Here is a 9187-nt window from a genome sequence, read left to right as displayed (position 1 = left end):
AGAAGAACAGGAAAATCCTTGGAGGAAACATTTTTCGCCGATGTGAATTGTTTAGGGTTAGAAAGTCGTGCTGATAACGTGTTATAAATAGGCAAAAGTTAGAGAGATAACCTTTGCTAAAGACAGAAGCGAAGCGGGTGCAAAATATCACACTGTTTAGTTTCATAGCTATAACACAAAAGAATTGCAGATAAAAAGATGAGGGAAGGGATACTGATATTATTGCTTTCAGTTGTTGTGTTGATCACCCACGGAGTGATCTATTTATAGAGTCACATCTGTAGGTTACAGTGAATGGAAAGTCACACCCGTGACAAATCCAACAACATCCGTGATTTTTCTCTTTTGAAAAAGTACCACACAACAAACTCCCTACTATTCATTACTATTCCCATGTAGGCATTCAATTATTTTTACAACTATTACAATACCTAAAACAAAAAATAATACATAACATATGCAGGGGTAATTTTGTAAAAGAAATATGAAATTTTACATTTTTTTACGCTAAAAATTAAATGGAAAAATTAAAAACTAAAATAGGAAAAACCAAGAACCACTTCTCCCATGACGGCACGCTCTTCATTCCTCCCACAAACTTCAACCACGTTCTTCGTTCCTCCCACAAAATTTCACCACTCTCTCCGTGGAAAATAAATTAGGGTTCTTCGATAATCTTAGGTATTTAACTTCCTCAACCCTAACTTATTTGCAAACTCTTTTTACCTTCTTTATATTTTTACCACTTTCATTTTAGTTTTTGAGTCCTATCAAAACGTGCCAATTTACCCTCCCACCATAAAAATGAAAAATTATAACACTAATGAAAAAGGAACTGGATCCTCTCATGAGCTCAGGATAGGGATCCTCCTGAGCAACCCATCCGGGTCGTTCAAATTTGATCCAACGACTCTAAACAGGGGGCCCTCTAAAAGTTATAATAATTGCAGTCGTTGGATCAAGTTTGAACGGTCCAGATAGGCTGTTCATAAGGATCCTCATCCTAAGCTCAGGAGAGGATCCAGTTCTAATGAAAAATGCCTCACAAACTTATTTTTATCCAAAAATATATAATTGTTGTGGTCTATTTTATCTGATAAGTTTAGAGTGACCGGCGGCAAGGAGGAGAGAGAGAGAGAGATGTGTTTGTTGAATTGTAGGGGAATGAGTGTGTGTTGTTATCCCTCTTACATTGTGCCTTTATTTATAGTAATAGAAGGAGAGAAGATATTCTTTCTTCCTCAAGGAATACAAGATAAAATAGGAAAGGATAACTCGAATCAAATATAATCTAGGATTTACATAATCATACTTAAACTAGGAATGTTTACAACACTCCCCATTGAGTGTGTAACTACTCAAGGTAGATTTAGCATCATGCAGAAGTTGAGGAAGTCGACTCATTGGCACTAATTCTAAGGAACAACGCTTATTCTCAATAAGGTAGGAACTTGCATAAGTAGTAAGTCTCACTAAAAAAACCCTAAGGCTATGGCAAAAATCCGAGTAGTGACAAAATCCTTAGTCTAAGGAAAAATGCATAAGAAATGCAAAGTAAAAAAAAACGTCTACAGGATGTCATCAGGGATATGACTAACTCAAGGTGGGTGCCTCGTTAAAACTTAGTTAGGTAGCAAAAACCCAGTGGGAAAATTGCTCCTAATCGTAGGGAAAAAGAGTACATTAAGATCAAGCAAGTATCTACAGGATACTCCCCTTGAGTTTGACATAATTCCAAAGAGAAATAGCAAAGTTACAACTCAGAAAGTTTACGCATACCAATTCCATGAACAAGCTTCTGAAACGTCGTCATCTGTAGTGATTTGGTGAAAAGGTCGGCCAGATTGTCTTGTGAACGAATTTGCGTGACTTCAATCTTCTGATGCTCTTGCTGTTAATGTGAAAATAAAAACTTCGATGCAATGTGCTTGGTGTTGTATCCTTTGATGTAACCCTTCTTGAGCTATTTGATGCATGCTGCGTTGTCTTCAAAGATCATCGTCGGGACATCAACGGCGGGATAAAGATCATAGGAGCTTCAAATATGGCCCACTACTGGTCTCAACCAAAAGCATTCCCGAGTTGCTTCATGTAAGGTGAGAATTTCATCATGGTTAGAAGAAATGGCAACTAAGGTCTGTTTAGTTAACCTCCAAGAGATTGCAATGCCTCAAACGGTAAAGACATAACCCGTTTGAGAGCGCACCTTGTGCGGATCATATAAGTATCCTACGTTGGCATAACCAACAAGGAAAGAATCGACTCGAAGAGCATAGGGTACGGCACCGTTCGAGGATTCGTAGGGATAGAACAAGCCCAAATTCGTAGTACCCTTAAGGTAACGAAAGATGTATTTCGCGCCAGTCCATTGTCTGTGTGTTGGTGCATTACTATATCTTGCCAAAAGATTAACAGTTAAGGAGATGTCAGGTCTAGTCATTGAGCTAAGTACAATAAAGTGCCTATTGCACTTAGATAAAGAACTTTAGGCTCCAAAATCTCTTCATCACCCTCATTCGGACGGAAGGGATCTCGTTTTGCATCTAGCGAACGAACGACCATAGAAGTACTCGAAGGCTTCACTTTATCCTTATTAAAGCGGCGCAACACCTTCTAGGTGTAGTTCGATTGATGTACTAGGATTCCATCCGAACAATACTCTATCTCAAAACCGAGACAGTATCGAGTCTTGCCTAGCTATTCCTGACTTTAAGTGCACGGTAGTTCTCGCCAGCTATTCAGGAGTTTTGATAAGATTCATGTCATCGACATATACTGCAACAATCGCAAATTCGGAATGTGACTTCTTAATGAACACACAAGGGCAGTTCATTGTTCACATATTCCTGACTAGTCAAATACTCACTCAAACGGTTATACCACATTCTTCCGGATTGTTTCAAACCGTAGAGTGAATGCCTTAGCCGAATTGAGAGTGTGTTTCGGGGTTTGGAAATATTTGAATCAATCAATGTAAGTCTTTCGGGAACTTTCATGTAAATTTTCATATCAAGATCCCCATAGAGATATGCGGTTACTACGTCCATCAGCTGCATATCCAGTTTTTCGGAAACTACCAAACTAATAAGGTAGCGAAAAGTAATCACATCCATAATGAATGAATAAGTTTTGTCATAGTCAATCTCGGGGCGTTGTGATAAGCCTTGTGCAACAAGACAAGCTTTGTAACGCACAATTTCGTTCTTCTCATTACACTTCTGAACGAATCTCAGTTAATCAATGTCAGGGACGAGCTTCAAGCCGTCAAACATGGTGACCCGATGTGTGAGGGTGGTCTGCAAGCCATCCTGCGATGGTGGAGATGCCGTGAAAGGCGTCAGGTGTCTGGGTTGTGAGGCTTGGAGCTTCTGGCTCCGTGGTTCTCGATATGGCACAACATCAATCCTCAAGTTGCAGGCTTAGGTGATGTTGGGGGTTCGGAGAACCCTAGGTTCCCAATTGCAAAAAAATAAAAATGTTTTTATTCTTTTTTCAATTCATATATAATTCAATTGGATGCATATGCAATTCAATAATTTGATGCAATTCATAACCAATATCAAATTCACATAATTCAACAATTATGATTATGAGGCATACACAATTTATGTAGAATTTAAAATTCGTAAAATGTAAAATTGGGTCATGCATCATGGTGAATGTTCATGCTATTAGGACTGCAAAAATATCGAGATAAAAACCGTTGTTTTGAAAGAATGTGATTGCGTGATGATATGGATGAATTGGTTTGATGCAGAAAAATTCTTCAACGTCAAATTCCTAAGCGCAGCAGTAGGAGCGTGTTAATAACGTGCTGTGGTCTATTTTATTTGACAAGTTTAGAGTGACCGGCGGCAAGGAGAAAAGAGAGAGAGAGATGTGTTTGTAAAATTGTAAGAGAATGTGTGTTGTTATTCATCCTACATTGTGCCTTTATTTATAGTAATAGAATGAGAGAAGATATTCCTTCTAGAATCAAATCTAATATAGGATTTACACAATCATACTTAAATTAGGAATGTTTACAACAATAACGGATTTGTTTTTAATAATAAGGACAACTACAAATTTTATGAAGAAATTGTTGTTGATGGCACTAAACTTTAACATATTTACAATAAAGCTACTACACCCAAACTTAAACTCATTTACGATACTATCACCACCGCTCTAATGTTTTTGTCACTATTATTAATATTAATTCATTAAGTGTTTTTTTTATTAAACTTTGTCAGGCTAGGTGAAAATCATCTATCCAATCATAAATAAGAAAAAAAAAATTGAAATTGTTGTATGAATTTTTAATTGAAACTTTTTTTTTAAACTATATGTTCTACATGAAAGGAGACATGATGAACTTAGTTTTACAATAGGCTAGTAATAATTTGATTCAATTTCGTTTTTGACGAGCAGGAGGGCATTGGACCACAATAGGCTTAGGACCACACAAGCAGGAGGGCATCAAAAATGGGAGGGTTGACAATCCTTGTTGCAAAACAACAGCCGTATTCGATTCCCTCTGTCTGCCGAGCCCTCCTTCCCCAATCGCGCCAATCCCCCATTTGTGCTCTCATCTCTCATACAGTAGCAGCCCTTCATCCGAGTTCTCCCCAGCTATCTTCGGTAAGCATTGGTTCTTTAGCTACTTGTTCTTCCTCTCTAGCTTTCGCGTATGTAGAAACTGCTGCTTAATTTTGAATTTTTTCCATCTAAATTCAAATTTCTAGCCGAATGCGCATTCGATTACCTGTTTTAGGGTTCCTTTTCTGTTCAATTCATGAAACGTTTCATCTATTTATACAGCCTTTTTAAATCCCACAATTTGTTTTCTGTGATGGGAATTAGGCAATATCGCAAGTGCCCAGAAGTTGAAAGAGTAACTAGAAATGAAAATTTGAAAAAATTGCATTTTTGTGGGTTTGTTATGTTTTTGTACTTATGGGGCAATGAACTGCTTTTCATTGATGATGAAATTGCACATTTTCTTGAATTTACATTCTTTGTTAGTCCTTACTCTCATGAATTGGTGTTAAAAAAGTAAACCACTTTTATTATTTTTGTGCATAGTTGTGAAAGGGTTTGCAAATATTCGTAGCTGATTGATTTGGCGTCTGTTTCGTGATTTGTGAATATAAGCACCTTGCAAGTTGGCATGAAATTGTTGAAATTATGCAGATTTTCAAATTGGATTAGTCTTGAAATTTTGAATTTGTAGAAGATGCAGGAGCATATTCTGAGGGGCTCCCGAAAGCTAAGTGAGTTCGCTAGCTACGTAGCTGGCTAGGATTCTAGTTAATTTGGGAGTTTTTCATGTTTTTCTTTATGTTTTGTGTAGTCTATATTTATAGGATTAGGATTTATTAAGTAGTAGGAATAGGATTAATTTGGTAGTTCCTCGTAGAATAAGGATTTCTTGGAAACAAGGATTGGCAATTCTAGGCTGCTGTCCTCTAGTCTAAATAGGTTATGAATGTTTCAGATTTTGTCAATATATTCTCAGAATCGGAGTTTCCTCTTGGGTTTCTTGCCATAGGACTCGATTATATTGTTCTTTTATCTCATTTTTGTGTTATTTATTGTTTGGATTCTGTTTCTACTGCGATTTGGCCTATTCTATCTGTTGGACAGCATCTTACTTTGCCCTGTTGTTGTAGGAACATGGTGAAGCATCATCCTGACCTGTTTATGTGCTGGAAGCAACCTGGGATAGCCATTGGAAGGTTGTGTGAGAAGTGTGACGGCAAGTGTGTAATTTGTGACTCTTATGTGCATCCTTGCACGCTTGTTCAGGTTTTCGATGAGTGCAACTATGGATCTTTCCAGGGAAGGTGAGTTATCTGTGGAGGGGTTGGAATTTCTGATGCTTATTACTGCGAAGAGTGTGTACTCAGCAGGAGAAAGATAGAGATGGTTGTCTGAAAATTGTGAATCTGGGAAGTGCCAAAACAGATCTGTTCTATGAACGGAAAAAGTATGGTTTCAAGAAAAGATGATCCTTAGCAGGTCAAGTTTCGTTTAGCTTACGGAAATCATTTTGTTGTGTTCATCATTGAGGCTTAGGCTATATTACAATCAGGTGTTTTTCTTAGGAAGCTTGCTTATTACTGCTTGTAAGTTTGACTGTTGTATTTTCTCATTCGATATATTTCCAACCAACTCTAATTCTGTGGCTAGTCTAGCGGAGTACTTTATGACTTCGGTATTTCTCCCTCGTAATCTTTGTAGTTTGACTGTGGCATCCATCTATGGATGTTTGAAGTCCTCATTGTACTTGGAGCTTTGTTGATCCAATTTTAAATATGCGATTATATGTTCATTATCTCAACTTGGCATTTCCTTTTATCTTCTACTGAAGTTGCCAAGGGATTCTGCTAAAGATTGCTTGTTGGTTAATGGTTCAGTATGTCAATGCCATACTCTTTCAAAATCCTTCAAAATCTCAATTGAATTCATTCCGCGTAGTGATTTTGGCCAGATATTGTCTTGTCCGACCATTTGCTTCAGAATTCGATCCCCTTCCCATAGATTATGGTTGTCAAAAGAAAAAACCTCGGTATACAATGCGATCCGAAACTTATGCTCTGCAGGTGAACACCTTTGGTAGATGATCCAACCATACAGATTTCGATACCAACCATTCAGATTTCGATCAAGCTCTATACGGTTATTGATAAACCGTGTATTTCAATATGTACGTATATGTATATTACGTTTATGGTAAAATACGAATCATTCTGATGTGTACAGTAAATTGATGCACTTGTAAATTTACAAACGAGGATAAATAATTAAGAAATAGTTGTATTGTTGGTCGTGATATCAAACATCATTGGATTTCACGTTTTATGTAAAATAAAATAAAATAAAAAATAAAAAAATTAGAGAGACTTGTTGAGGTGATAAGGACAACCAAATTTTATGTCCCATGATACGTAGCAGTCCCCTGTACAATCATTGGCTGATCAAAATTGCCAATTGGCAACACCAGCATCCCTTAAAAGATCATCACTTCCACAACTGGAACAAGTCATGAACCAATTTTAACAAAAATGTCAATTCAGCAGCAGCTTGTTGCTGAATATATCTCATGGCAGCCAAATTCTGTCATCAGTAAAAGTCGAGGAAAATTTGTCATCTTCCCTTCAACTTCACTGCAATTCGCAATCACTTGGAACTGTGGTTTAGTTTGATACCTAGTAAGTGACTGATCTATTGAATGACCTAACTCAGCCTTTCATCTTAGAGTAGATTATCCCCTCTGCTTAGACGTAAACTATCGTGGTACCAAAAAAGATTTTTCATGCAACATAAATGCTACCTCAAATTCGTATACTGTCATGTCGAAGAGATAAGACACATAAAGATGTGTGATTGTTTCATCATAACATCATATGTGCATCTCGCTGTGGATAAGTTTCTCTCCTCTATACAAGACTTGAAGACAGAATATGGAACACCGAAAGTTCCTCTCCCTCTATACATGCCCTAAATTACAACAACCAGAACACTAGTTCCCTTTTTAGTCGAAATAGTCATGTATAAGCCGATCTACCAAACCGACCTTCACTCATTTTTGTACTCGCCACCCACTTGCCACCAACCTCCTATGCATCATGAGTTTAAGACTGTCTACTCATTATTGTAATACTTTCTAACTTTCTCGCCCTCTTTAATCATTTAAATAAAAAATTGCCCCGTTTAATCAATGCAAAACATTGCCTATTGAGACAGACACTCTCCCCCGAGGGTTTAACCCTCCCCACTCCCCAAACCCAAAAGGATGACTTGGCAAAAACTATGACTTGGTTTCGCACAATCCCTCCACTTTGCCGCCTTGAGGCGTGTTGCCCCGTCATCAGGGCAGCCCCACCTCAAGAATCTAATTGTGTTGATAGATACACGAGACGGAGATGGCATAAAAGTATCCTTGAATCTCAAGGAAGAAGACCTGGCCATATCTGAAAGCAACAAGGAGCTACTTGAGTATGCATCTTTAAATCCAACTGTAATTCCATAGAGCTTCTTTTAACTACGTATGCAAGGCATGAGTTTAGCCAAGTTAGCTAAAGCAGTGTGCTTTGCCCTATCCATCCAAGTTTAAATCTCCCTTTCCGTAATTTTTGATGAATTTAGTATAATTATTTTATCGCACGCTCGTTTTATCCTATGAATGCTTAAAACAGTGCAAATACATTCCAAATTGAAATTTACTAGTATTGCTGAACCTTTTGTGATGTTTCATTGTTTTGTTTCTTGCTTATGTTTTTCTTAGGTGTGTACTAAATTGGATGTTGGTTTGGTTATTTCCAAGCTTTCCACATGACTTTCGATACCCAATGGAGAATATGAAGAACCCTACTTTAATTTTGTAAATTTTTTGTTCTAAATGAAGGTAACATGGGGATTTGTTCTGAATGATGTTCTGTTCTCTGGATGTCTGATATCAGTTTTTGATCTGCTCACAGAGTCATTTGATTTACATCTTTTGCTAGGGTGATAATGTGCCTCCACCATTCACTTCGTTGGAATCTATTGGCTTCCCATCTGAGATTCGGAGTTACTGAATTATTCTTCTGTGTTGTCTCTTTCTGTGTAATACTGGCAACCATTAGTGTAAGTTACCTGAGTGTTTTGTGCAAAGTTATGTGATTGCTAGAGGTCAATAACACTTCCTAATCAAGTATTATATATCTCATAGGTATTAGGATGGGAAAGACACCCAAGAGCACTAAGGTAGTGGCCTAGTAGGGTGCGAGTGAATGCGACCTATCGTCTCTGCTTTCTGTTGAGAATTGTCACACATCGGTGAGGAACAAGGTTTGTTATGTGCTTATATGATCTTGGGCTACTTCCCATATTGCCAATTGGTTTTATGGTAAAATCTTAATTTCATCATGGTATCAGAGCAGGTTGTCTTCGTGTGAAGCCAAACGGCCACACGAACTCCATGTCACTCAGTTGTTGTCCACGTGTAGGCTTGAAAATTCACCATATGTGCGGGGGCGTGTTGAGAATTGTCCCACATCGGTGAGGAACAAGGTTTGCTATGTGTTTATATGATCTTGGGCTACTTCCCATATTGCCAATTGGTTTTATGGTAAAATCTTAATTTCATCACTTTCTTCCACTTAACCGAGAAAAAACATGAACATGAATTCATAATTAGAAAATAGGCATGTAAACCACA

At 37.7% G+C, this 9187-nt stretch overlaps 1 pseudogene; it reads left to right on the top strand.

Moving 5' to 3' along the window:
* The first annotated feature begins 5658 nt into the window (after window positions 1-5658).
* On the top strand, window positions 5659-6316 carry LOC137721766 (PHD finger-like domain-containing protein 5A; annotated as a pseudogene).
* Window positions 6317-9187: the final 2871 nt, after the last annotated feature.

The sequence above is a fragment of the Pyrus communis genome, chromosome 17 (genome assembly GCF_963583255.1).
Source record: "Pyrus communis chromosome 17, drPyrComm1.1, whole genome shotgun sequence".
Lineage (NCBI taxonomy): Eukaryota > Viridiplantae > Streptophyta > Magnoliopsida > Rosales > Rosaceae > Pyrus > Pyrus communis.
This window is presented reverse-complemented; position numbering and strand designations above follow the sequence as displayed.